Source organism: Lagopus muta, chromosome 7, assembly GCF_023343835.1.
Source record: "Lagopus muta isolate bLagMut1 chromosome 7, bLagMut1 primary, whole genome shotgun sequence".
Classification (NCBI taxonomy): domain Eukaryota; kingdom Metazoa; phylum Chordata; class Aves; order Galliformes; family Phasianidae; genus Lagopus; species Lagopus muta.
In genome coordinates this window covers 23,336,878-23,350,390 of record NC_064439.1, presented here as the reverse complement: position 1 = coordinate 23,350,390, position 13,513 = coordinate 23,336,878, and the positions used below count along the sequence as shown (strand labels likewise).

The 13,513-nt window shown below is 38.8% G+C and overlaps 1 long non-coding RNA gene across 1 annotated transcript; it reads left to right on the top strand.

Annotated features, from left to right (window-relative positions):
• The first annotated feature begins 6,013 nt into the window (after window positions 1-6,013).
• Window positions 6,014-12,973, top strand: LOC125696342 (uncharacterized). Its single transcript, XR_007378293.1, has 2 exons — window positions 6,014-6,070; window positions 9,336-12,973. It is a non-coding gene; the product is annotated as an uncharacterized LOC125696342 (long non-coding RNA).
• The last annotated feature ends 540 nt before the right edge of the window (window positions 12,974-13,513 follow it).

Here is a 13,513-nt window from a genome sequence, read left to right as displayed (position 1 = left end):
TATTTTATGGCGTTGGCTGCATAGATAATAAGGGGAAAGGGAATTTGGAGACTGTAAGAGCTGACTGTCAAAAGTAGACAAGAAAAAAATTTAAGCAAGGCAAAGACTGACAATTGACTTGATGAACATCCAGGAAACAAAGCTTAGAATAGTCCACCTATCAAATCTATGTCCTCCAGTTTGGAGAGAAGAATACTGTGGGGTACTGTGCCAAAGGCCTTACTGAAGCCTAGATAGATGACATCAGTGGCTCTTCTCTTGTCCATTGATGCAGTCACACCATCATAGAAAGCTGTTAGCTTAGTCAGGCAGGAACAGCCCTTGGTGAAGCCATGCTGGTTCTCCCACATTACCTCCTTTTCTTCCATATCCTAGCATAGCTTCCAGGAGGATCTGCTTCATGATCTTTCCCAGCACAGAGGTGAGACTGACAGGTCAGTAGTTCCCTAGGTCATCCTTTCTACCCTTATTAAAAGTGGGTGCAATATCGCCTTTTTTTCCAGTCACCAGGGACTTCACTTGACTGCTGGGACTTTTCTATTATCACTGAGAATGGCTTGGCATCTACATCAGTCAGTTTCCTCAAGGCTCTGGATTGCACCTCATTGGGACGCATAGACTTATGGAAGGGAGATAATGTCATGTACAGCAGCTTTAGGCTGTAGCTATGCGGTGCACAAACTGAAACAGAAGTAAAACTTTTTGCACCCTCAGTAAAACAATCTGTTCCTATTCCCACGGGGCATTAACTTTTAGCCTTGAAATATGTCTGAGTGGCTCATACTTTAATTGATCTAATTTGCACATTTACTTCTTCCAGAATTATTCATTTCAAATATTTGTCTCTAGGGCTGTCAGTCCTGTCTTCCCATTTGATGAATATACAATATTAATATAGCTGCAACTTTCTCTGCTCTCATGGGATTTAAAGAGATTATATAAGTGTTTGTGTATGCATTTTCTTTTATAAACAGTTCTAAACTGCTGCTTTGAAATTCTGGGTGAATAATGCACAATAAGTCATTTACTGTGGAGTTTAATCTCTATGTATGTGTTGTAGGCTGCAATGTTCTGAAGCATTCATTTTCAGAAATAGTCACGCAGTAGCTCATATGAATGTATAATTTCTAGGCCTCTGTCAGATATCCAAAGCCCTGGTTTGTTTCCAAGCTACACTCCATTCAAGCTTTTATTTTATTTCTGGATAAATGTTAGATTTCCACTACGAATGTTTATTGGTTTGAAGATCATTTCCCTATTATGTGCCCCAGCTAGACTTTGCCAGAAGAATCCCTAAGCAACACTGCAGACAGCAAGTGACACCAGTACAAATGGCCAGAGGGAATGCCTGGAAGTGATCACAGCACAAGAATGTACATGCACCTTCCCACCAGCTTCTTGCGCTCTAATCAGTGGCCAAACCATACATCATTCAGAGGTTTAGAAACTTGAGGTTTGCTTCCTTCCTTGGTTCCTTCCTTCTACCCTTCCTTACTCTTTCCCCTTTTCTCTAATTTATTCTCACATGATCAATCAGAGGTTCAGGACGTGATTCAGCAGTTCCCATACATCATGCCCTTATTTGTGCAATAAAAAAACACAGAAATTCTTTTGTGTGATAAAATTACCAGCTTATGTTCACATATAATCAAGGGAACCCTCAAAGCTATTTCTTAAAACTTAAGACCTTACTTTAAACTAACTTAGTGTTCAAAATGTTAATGCACATTGCCATTAAAGCCAAATGTTTACGATTAATTTTACTTCTCAAAATGGCTTTCACATTATAATGGATATATTAGTCAAGTTTTTTTCTACACACTGATTTGTCTGTCCTAATAGGATGCTGTTTGTCGTATTCTTTGTACCAGTACTACCATCCCTCAGAAATTTCCAGCACATCAACTTAGTCTGAGGCAAGTTGTGAAAGCAGCTGAAGAGCCTTATCTTAGATAATGGATATCACAGAATCACAGAATCACAGAATCGTAGGGGTTGGAAGGGACCTCCAGAGATCATCAAGTCCAACCCCCCTGCCAAAGCAGGTTCCCTACACCAGGTCACACAAGTAGGTGTCCAGAACTAAGTCCTAAGTATCTAAGTCCAGGACTGGCCTTTGCCTATGTTTTAAGTCTAAAAGGTTCCTTCTGTGTTGTGTATGTAGATAGAGTAACTAGTGACAAACTCAGGCATGAGTTTTGTGTGAAATAAAAATGACACACATTGCATTGTAGAGATATTCATTGTGTCCCCAGTTCCCTTTTTTATAGAAGTACATATGAATAACTAGATTAACATGTTACCTAAATGAAACTTCTTTTCACTTGTTCGTGAGATTAAGGACTTTCAATTTAATCTGCGTTGCTGTTGCTCTGTGGAAGGTTTCCATTCTTACTCCAAGGCCTCAAGTGGCAGTGCAAAAAATGCAACCTGGCTGCCCTGTATCTGCCTAATTCCCTGTAAGCTGTCGTGTCATTGTTCATGGGCCTGGACATTTCCTGGTTAACTTAACATGAAGTTCACAAGGCTGCTGCATATAACAACAGTCCTTTCCTGGGTCTACATCTAACCTGCTGCAGAAATTCCTTTTCACTAAGCTATTTAAATGGCCCTTCATATACTTTGAGACAACAAATTTCACAAGCTGTCTATGAACTCTACCTGTTTATATTTTTTTCTGCCAATGTGAAACTTAATGTCATTCATATCTGGGAATCTTAGAGATTGAGTTTTGGTTTTTATCTTTTTTAATTAATTTTTCTTTGGATCTCTAATGTCAAAATACATCAATATAGTTAAAAATCACTTTCTATATAGAGGATACCTTCAATGCAGTGGGAAGATAGAAGTGTTTTGAGGTTAAGTGACTGCAGAAATTTTTGGTACTGAATACTCAATCTTTCCACATCAACACAGATAAAACACAGACATACTTTATAAATTCATTCTTTTGTATTCTTCCAAAAACAGTATTTTGCTGCAGCCAGATCCAGTAATATCTGCCATAGGATATGATGTGATTCATGTTGGTTGAACTGAATATTGAGGTGGATTTTCAGTGATAAATGGGAACAAATTAGAGGCAGCATATAAACACACTCACAGTGATGCTGTAAGGACAGAGATAGACTGTGTTAGCAAAGACAATAAAAGACAAATTTATCAAAATGAGAGCGGAGTCAATTTTTCTCTTTATCAGTCCTGTTCTGCCCTATCTAGGTAGGATACCAGTGTTGGGGCAGGCAGGGCTGGCTCTCTGTGTCTGACCCCAACTCCTACACTTCAAATCCAGCTTGTATCATGGGGTCTGTGCTCATGAAGTCATGGTTTTAGCTGAACGCAGTTAAAGAAGATGATGAAGGTAAGGATAAAACAAGGTGAGCACATTAAATATCATAGGACATGAATATCTTCGGACAGCAAAGCTGAAGGGATTGATTTTTACTGTTGCTGTAGTGGGGCATAGGGGTGCAGACTGGGCAGATGAGCATGTCAGGGGATCTGTCGTTTGGACTATTATTAGCAAGTATATAGACAATGCCGCTTTGTGTTCTCATCTCCACACACACAACCCAAAGTTTGGACTGTGAGTGGAGGATGACTAACGTGAACAAGGACAGATGCGCTTTCAGACTTGAACTAATGACTGAGGAAAAGAAGAAAGAATTAAAGCCAGGATTATAGTTTAGCAAACAGGCATGAATGCCTTGGAAAAATGTTCTTGCAGATGTCACATCGAAATGCAGTGAGGAAAGGTACAAACATTGCATTTTGGCATTTTCCCCAGAAAATTCTGCAAAAAACCTCCTGCAGCTGAATGAAGGTAAAGAGTTCCACAAGAGCAGTGATAGTCCACATCTTAACAGCACAATCTTGGCAGACTGCACTGGGACAAAGCTAGGTCTCAATGAAGCTTCATTTGCTTAGGGTCTTGGAGCTGGTCCCCTGTTCCAGCTGTGGGAACTTCAGGATGCATCATGCTGATGAGCTCCTGGGAAGAGCTGTCCTCCTACACAGCTCACAGCCCCAGCCAACCGAGATGCTCTCAGCAGCACCTTCTCATCTGCTGATAAACCCTGGCCTGTGTAGTACATGTCTGCTCTGCTCAGAGCTGGCCCAGCCTCTCAGCTCAGCCAGAAAGTGGTAGGTGATGGAAGGAGGGTGGAAGAGAGAGCTATGGTAGATGAGAATGACTTTTACATGGTCTGATAGTGGTTGGACAAAGGAGAATTCTTTAAACTAAAAGAATAGAGATTTACATTGGATGTTAGGAAGAAATACTTTACACAGAAAGGGTGATCTGACACTGGCACAGGCTGCCCAGAGAAGGCTGTGAATACCCCATTCCTGGAGGCATTCAAGGCCAGGTTGACTGTACAGCCTGATCATGGCAGGGGGTGGGAGCTGGGTGGACCTTAAGATCCCTACCAACTTGAGTTCTTCCATGATTCTACAAGTCTATGTCTGATAGCTTATTGCACATGCACCCTTTTTTTTTCTTTTTGGTAACGTTTAGTGTAAATTTCCTCCTTACTTTCTCACATAATGTGTTTAAAATCCTTCAACGAATGACCAAAACCTAATCTCTGTCTGCTTTCCTACAGTTTCTCTTCTTGCTCTCTCATTTGAACAAGAGAAATCAGTTATCTTTGCAGTATGGAAAGCCACAAAGGCTGGTTTTACTTTGTGTAAAATAATATTTGGATCTCAAATGTGAACAGGTCTGTGTTTTGGTTCTAAGCTGTACTGACATACAGAGCATTCTAAAACTCAGGTCCCTCTCCAGCAGAGCATGGCACAGAAGCCTGCCCAGGTTTGTGTTTAGCTGGTAGTGAGAAATGAGTGCCAGCTGTAAACTGCTGCAAACCTTAGAGAAAGAATATGAAACTCTTGTCAGAAGCTACATTTCTAAACCAGCTGAGTATTTCAGTATTCCACCAAGAGCAATGTGCCTGCATAGCATCATCCTTAGGAAAGTACATTCCTCATGACTCAGCTCTGCAACTTGCTGGGGGATTGAAAAGTTAATTTCTGAAAGGCAAAGCCAGCAGCACCATGGTGTGTGGTTTGATCAGAGAAAGCGAGCTCTGAGCTATAGCCAGAGCCATGCACTGAGGCATGAGGGCAGGAAGCAGCTGAGAAGTAGTCATGGTGGCTCATGCCACCTTACAGGTGGCAGGAGCTTTGCCATATGCCTGAGTTTTCCTGGAGAAATACCAATTGATAATGCAAATGGGAGCTGAATTCAGCTATTCTGAGAGTGAAACTGATTAAAGCTGTGAGAATTTGGGCAGCAAATAGCAATTCTTCATAATTAAATATTTGGTTATAAGAACAGAGTTCACTGACATTTCCCTTAAGAGGGTTTCTCAGTTCTAGGATAGTGATCTCAGCTGATACATACAGCTCAAAACAGGCAGAACACTGGGAAGACGCAAGTCAGAGGGAACAATTTGAATGGAGGCCTCTTCCAAAAGGGCATACTGACCACCACTCAGATGGACAGGCTCATCCCAGAGCTTGCAATTTCTGAAAGATTCTACTTGAAATCTAACGTGAGGAGGGTCTGATGACATGTTTCATTAAAAGGAATTTCTTATTCAGAAAATATATGACTTTAAATATTACATATTTTAAAAGATTCTCTGAGGTTCTTCTACCATCAAAGGCTCACAATTGTGTACGATTGTGCAATCACCAGAAAGTGCTTCCATGATCTTAGATTCATTGCAGATCAGCTCCCTTGGTTTTAACTTATGACTAAGATTATTCTTATTTTCAACAAAAACATTCCCAAGAAGTTTTCTCAATGTAGATCTCCCCCCTTCACCCCTTTCATTCATCCAGGTATCTGACTACAGCAGAAATGCTAAGTCAGGGCTTGAACCAGTGATTGAACACCTGGTGGGTAGGCAGGGCCAACCCAAAGGAGCTCAGGTGCAAGCAATGCTTCTGAGTGACTGAAAGGGGTGCAGCCAGGATCCTCCCCTTCCCAGACCTCATTTAAGAATTGGCAGTGGAGGCAAGGGTATTTTGCTTGAGATTCCTGTGTATCTGATGCCTTTCAAAGGTAAGGGTTTTTTTTTGGCTTGTTTGTTTGTTTTTCTCCTTTGTTTCTGCATCTACAGCTGCTGTATTTGGGCTGGTCCTTATTTGCTGCAGCCAAAGACTTTACCACCCTGCTGTTATGGCTGTACTTCCATTACATTATACCGTTATGCTGACTTTCTGCTGCCTATTTCCAAAAAACCCTCAGATTGATTAAGATCTGTTAATCAAAAATGGCAGATAGCAAGTCTACTTATTAGACTTGCTATCACATTATTTAAAGAGGCATTAGAGAAGCAGGTATGCTTTCTTATTACATTGACATGTTGTGATTTTTCTTTTTCCGACTACTAGAGGTTAAGAGTTGCGCCAATATTTGCAAGAACAAAACAGGTGGTAGTAACAATTGGAGACAGAAAATGGTCAGCTTAGAGGCCCATCAGCATGCTGAAAGAGCCTTGCCGTCATGACAGAGACATTTTTTGGAGTTTTGCTGTTACCTCCCTCTTGTCTTTTGTTCCTCTTATGCAAGTATGGCAAAGACAACACAACATTTTTAATGCTGGTTTTGATGTTATTTATATGGAAGCCTTTGCTGTTCTCAGTTATCATACAAATGGATGGGCATTGCTTTCCCTCTGCTGTGCTGACACTGTACTTATAGCCATGCAGCCTACTATTGCCAGCATATTGGGCAAGGCATGTGTGGAAGTGATATTTATTTTCACCTTAGAAGTGAATGTACACCATCTCCAAGAGCAATCAGTGATGTAGAAAGAAAAAAAATTGAGTTCTTTCACTCAAGGTATTGCAGGAAATTAATTCCAAGTGAGCACTAAATTCTAGCTCCCAGAGATATACACACCTATATTGATTAATGTATAGCAATCTATCTGCCTAAACCCCAGCATCTGCTTGGTAGTTCAGCAAGGAACTGCTCTTATTACAAGAGGCTGTTACTCTGGGCATTCTCAGAACTGTATCGAACTGTATCAGCATTTCTATAATCACATTTGCACTCATTGTTGCGGAAGAAATGAAGTATTTATTTCTGAAAAGGAGAAACACGTTTTGGCATGCCCAGTAAATACTGAAGTTATACAATCTGTTACAATGCAAAAGTGAGACTGCCCTCAGGTTCCAGGGAAATGTGACTGATAAATAGACAGCAAATACACTGAAAGGGCTGTCTATTGTGGTCAGGTCTGAGGGAGCTCAGGAGAGAGCATATTGACTTCTGTTTTATTGTACAGTAGCTAGCTGAAAGAAATACTCTTAATACTTTGTTGCGTGTTTTTAATAAATAAATATTTCACTCATGCATGTTAGATTCATATGTATTTGCTAATTACAGTGAAATGGACAGAAATGCAACTCTAGAAATACGTATTCGTTTTAAGTTTTTCAAAGAATGCAGACTCTCAAATGAAGGAGCTTTGGAGGTACTTCAAGTCACATAACAGTGTTGCAGCCAACAGGTTTAATAGAAACTTCATGACAGAAAGAGCATCAGTATGTTTAGCTCAGGCTCTCCTACATGACTTGTTGCAGAGAAGTGGCACTTTGCTAATACTACTGCACAGCCATCTGTGGACTTAGAAAATTATGCATACGAAGAATTCCCTACTGAGAGCTCAGGGATGAACGTGCCTTCCTGCCACTTGCTGTGTGTAGATACAAAAATGATAGAACTCCTGTATGAGATTGCTGTAATCAGCCACCTACACGTAAGACACAAAACAAAGAAAACCTGAACACAAGCCAATACCTGTCTTGCCAAGGTCCTGCCTACAAACACTTTAATATATGAGTTGTCTGTGTATGAAAAATAGACTTGCTTCAGGCTTTCTGACTGAGAATTAAGGCAGCTTATCTCAAGGTATGAAGTGAAGGATCTAATTAATTATAGACAATGGACACTATGAATTCATTTTGGTCCTTTTCTCGGCGATGAATAAATGATATATTTCTCAACCCTGATCTCTGAAATGTACATATAGGTAACTTAAGCCAGTGGGTGGCTCCTGAACCTCAACCACTTATTATTTCTATGAGCAAGGCAAAGTATTTCCTCAGAACTATAAACCTTTTTAAACTGGAGAATGGCTACTGCCTAGATAATAATAAGAAGGATTTTCTACGGTCTGTTGTGACTTATCAGATGAAAATACAAAGTTCATCCAATATCTAGGATCATTTTTCTTTTTAAAATTATGACACATTTACATATCTTTTGTTCTTATGGATACTATGGAAACAGACTGAGCTTAGTGCAGAACTATTGGAAAATTTCTGTCTGATCTCTAGAGAACAACAGCAGATCAGTGGGCTCAAGAAACATGAAAAAGTAACATTTCTCCAGGTGAAGGAAATCGAGCCTTCTGTAAAGGTGGCATAAAGGACTTTCCTAAGGACAAAAAAGTCTTTACAAGAAAATGTGAGGATTCAATAAGTTACTTCACATCACCATTCTATATACTTTCAGGGAATCTTTGTATGACTGGTCTTTTTTAAAATTCATTTCAGAATATTTCATATATTTATCGAGTGTATTAAAGTTTATTTAATGGCAAAACAAACACAAGATGGCAGTGAGTCATCACAGAAAAGCAAAGATTAATGATGAGAACCTGTGCAAATAGCACAAATATGAGAAGCTGCTGAATGATAACATAATAGAAAAAATAGATGAGTTGGTTTGTTCCTAATATGAAGGTAGCAAGGATGAGCTATAAAATCAATGCCAAACTGTGTTCAGCAAGCAGTAAAGATTCTTATCTCTGTTCCATAGTGTTTTTGTTAGAGAGGCTGTGAGGTCAACAAGGACTTGCATGACCTTGGATGTGTAACAGGAAAAGGTCTCTGCTACGGAGAACTTTCAGTAACAGGTACTGGATATCAGTGCTGCCCCAGGTATTAAGAGTGATTATATTACCTACAATGAATGTAAATTATCTGTAACAGCTAATTGTAGGTATGTATAACACTGTACTGAACAAGCATGAGATGTGCATTCTCATTCCATCAGTAATTTGCCATTAAAAAGTCAAAAGAATGGGATGCATAGAACGCAAGAACATCCTCACATCAGAAATATACTTTCTGGATTCTGCCACTGAAGGGAGCAGCATATTAACAGATGAAGGCGGATTCTCAAAATCTCACTGGAAAGGCTTTTTTAGCTTGCTCTGAGCAGAGCCTCTTGGCTCAGATAGACAAGGACTGGGAAGCACAAAATTAGCTACCCAGAAGCAGACACTAGAGAATGTTGCTATTCATTATTCTAGGCGCAAAGTGACATTCAGGATTCTTGGAGCAAGAAGTAAAGCTACTTGCAAGATTCAAATACTGTGCCTGAAGTTAAACCTGGAGAAGGAAGGGAATAAGAAGCAGACAGCTGTAGAGCTGCAGCCACAGCCAAATCAGCATAAAAAGTAAAGAGGCACAACTGCAGAATGGAAAGACTTCCTAGAAAAGCTGAAGGAAAAAGTCTAGTCTGGCATTAATGTCTTCACTGCAGAACTGTTAGAGTTGAACTGCCTGCAAGAGGCACTTCACACGTTCAAGAGATGCAATCAGCATGAAGCATAATGTGTAATGTCACTGTTTCTCACCTCGAGTGCTAACATAAAGCCAACAGCCTGTTGGAGAAATGGCATCAATGTTATGGTAAGGTTTAATTACTAACAAAGTGCAAGACATTTAAAAGGACAATTTTTTTTTTTCCATAATAAAAAGTGAACAGGTGGAGCAGCACTCAAGAAAAAACAAACCTGCTATGACTGGGAAAATACCTGCTTAGAATTCTTGTATAAGGCTACTTTTGAGTCACTCGGGATGCAAGTCCAAGCCTCAGGCAATCAACAGAATAGTTACAAGCTATTTAGAAATTCTGTGTGGAAAATGAAACCAACAAGAAGGAAAACACCAGGAAAAAGTGTTGTCAACACATTGGTGAATGGGAAATTGCAAATACAAGCAATGGATATGGGTTTAGTTGAGAGAAATGTGCTTTTATTGATCTGTTTCTCTAGAGAAATAGGAGGAGGAAGAGAATAACATCAGTGCTAGCAAAGATAGAAAGAAATGGAAGAGTTCTTCCCAAAGAAACTCAAGGTATCAGAACTGTACACAAGAAGAATCAGATCTCCAAGATGGGAAATAGGTTTTATTTGATTAGCAATATAATCAGCCCATGTATTTAGGGTGATGAGTTAGTGCAAATGATGTGCTGTGGGGAATTAAAGTGAGAAATCAAACTGCTTTCAGCTGTAGGTATGACAAAATAGGAATCAAGAAGCATTTGTCATTAAGGTCCTTCATGACTGTAAAATCTGCAGTTAAGTAACTTGAGTTATCATTTATGACTTTTTCCTTCAAAGTAGAGTCTGCAGAACTAAAAGTGTGCTCCAGCAACTAGAGATGGAGTGGTTGAGGACTTGAGTAGACAAAACACTTGCTTGGCGTTTACTTTGTCTTTCAGTTCTAATCTTTGCAATAAGTCTGCGTACAGTTTTTCTGAAGAGGAGTATTTCTGCCCAGCAGGCACTGACAACAAATTCTTAAAATACGTTCTGTGTTTGATTACAGAATACTTCAAACTCACTGCTATCAGTAACCCAGAAATCATTTTCTTTAAAATTGCAGAGTTAGGTTACTAATCTGGTAATCAAGTATGGCTTGTCTTTGGTTGCTCTATTTATGAGTCTGTTAAAGGTGCATTCTCTAAGTTTTTGGTTTGTTTGTTTGTTTTTTTTTTTTTAAATGTAAAGTAATCAGAGGTGATATTATCTTCCCATACTTCCATAAACCTTACAGAGATTTTTCTCTTACAATCCATGGTATTTAGCTGCATGGTAATCAAATATTATTACTTCTACTCTCCATATATGTTCTTTTGCTGCACTCATATCAGTACTGAAGTACTGCAAGTCTTGACATTCTGGTGTACTTAACCTATATTGAGTATTTGCTTTTTCAGTCTCTCTTCTAAAAAACAAGCAGCCATTTTTTTTTCTTCTCAACTAATTATTCATGTCTTCTTAGTTTGATAGAGAAGGGAATTTATGTCTATAATGGGCCCAACATGTGTGAGAACATCATTCAATCTTAAACCACATCAATTCTATCATTTTTCCAGATGTGCTGGTATAGAGAAGAATAAGTCTTATAAACGAAGTTATACAGAAGGTTGCTGTGTTCTGCTGTGATCTTATAGAGCAAACTTTCCAAGTGGCATACTTAGAATGCCAAACAAAACCCACTATGCAGCTTATGTTATGTTCCAGGTTTTCTTCATTGACTGTGTGAATGCCAAACACAGTGCATCTTTAAAAACAGAAAAAACTGTCCAGCTAAAGAAAAAGTAGATATAGAATTCCTTATAACAAAAAGATAATGACAAAAGAGCCACAAAAATACACTTTGGTAGACAGCACAGTAAAATAAAACTGAATTAAACAATAATCAACACGTGTCAAAGCTGCCTAGAATGTCTCACAGGAAATGAGAGCAGCTCAGTTTAAATGTTTCTGTCAAGGGCACAGAAGGACGCATCTAGGATACATTTGACTGTTGTCAGAGCCTTCATCTTTGGTCCAATGATCCTCCTGACATCCTATTGATACGCTCAGATTACAATCCAGGCATGCTTCAGAAAGATGACATAGTGCTGTTTGTGTGTAGCTCTTTAGTCTCACAGCAAATACCAGGGAGATCCAGACTATCCATCTTCCTGTCACCCTTCTGTCAGAAAGTGGGCTCTTTTCTTCAACCCTGTCCTCAAGCAATGCAAATATTCACATATGATACTGCAGGATTATGGAGGGCATCAGACAGAGACAACTATCTTACTGACTCATTCATTAGAGCTTAAATTTGGACATGGGGACAGGTCTACTGCTACTTGGTGACATAAATGAAAATGACTCATCTGTCTATGTGGAAATGAACTGAATAGCTAACAGACACCAGGAAGCAGAATACAGAGTACAAGCTCCTCACTAGAGGAGTGGAAGGCCCAACTTCTCTCATTACACAGTATGTGCCAGATGAGTTCTGTTGCAATGTGGTCCAGTTATGCCTCTGCTCCTTGAATAAAAATGAGTCTTAAAGCAAATAGCTCAATGCTCAAACATTGTATCTGGAAGAGACAAATACCAATGCTAGTTTCAGAGCACAAGGATTGGATCATGACCATTGGTTGTTATCATTATTTATTGAAAGCAGGTCCTCATCAGTTCTTGAGTTCTTATAAACTAACTTTCTGGTACGCATCCAAACCACTCTGATTACATTTCTTAATAAAAAAATCAATCAAAGCAAATGCAGAGAGGAAATTCTCCTCTTAGCAGCTCAAAAAGAACAGAAAAATTACAAAAACTCAAATGGATCTAACAGCTGAGAAGTGTGTTAAGAACAGAACAGATAAGGGAGTATTTTCAATATAAAAACAAACATGAGTTCACAATTCTACACACTGCACATATAAAATAAATGATTAAAGACTCTAGAGCCTGATAAAATGATCTCTTCCAAACATCTAAGCTGGGTGCCCTTCTTTCCAAAAAATTTCTCATCTGAACATTTGTCAGTGAATGAACTGCAATTTACCTTCTTAGATTGTGTGTCTGCATAAGCCTAAATTTAATATGGTTCAGATTATCGTTCTAGCACTTTACTACACGTTCCCCTTATCTTGTTCTTTAACATCCAAATGTATTTTTTGAAGTTCCTTTCACCTTTAAATCATCAGTCTAATGCTAATATATTCCCATGACTATGCTGAGGTCATTACTGTATATTTTAATAACAATATTCACTGTACATTCTTTGTAAAAGGTCATTAGGCTACTTTGTGAGTCTGGGGACAGATGATTGAGTGATGAAGTACTCTGTTGTATTTAAAAATGATTTATGCTATTAAGCATTTTTTGTCTTTTTGATTTCTTTTGTTAAATGCTCTTAGTTTCCATTGCAACTTCTTGAGCAGTTTTCAGAGCTTTGTAGAAATCTGAAACAAATGCATGTTCCATAACCCTACTGCTGGATCACATCCATTGTTGCATGCCAGATAATGCTCAGAGCATTTCCTTTTCTGAGCCTGGTTTTTGGAGAATTGGACTTCTTTTTCAGTAAAAACAGTACAAAAAGTTGAGGAATTCCTTTACTCATTCCAAGTTCACTCTATGGACCACATTTGATTCTAATCCAATTAATTTAACTACATATATTTAAGAATGATTGCACCAGTGTGCTGACTATTGCCTCTGTACTTCTGTGACGTAGTTCCGACACTTGTAAACTCTTTTCAGGTTTTTTTTTTTTTTTTTTTTTAATCTTTTCTCAGATACGAGGCAGAAAAAGTTTTCTTTCGAGAGCGTAGAAGCCTTTAAAGAGTGAGAAAGAGTATTCAGTCACAATGCTTTGGTTCCTAAACTAAAAAAGAATCAACGAAATATTTTCT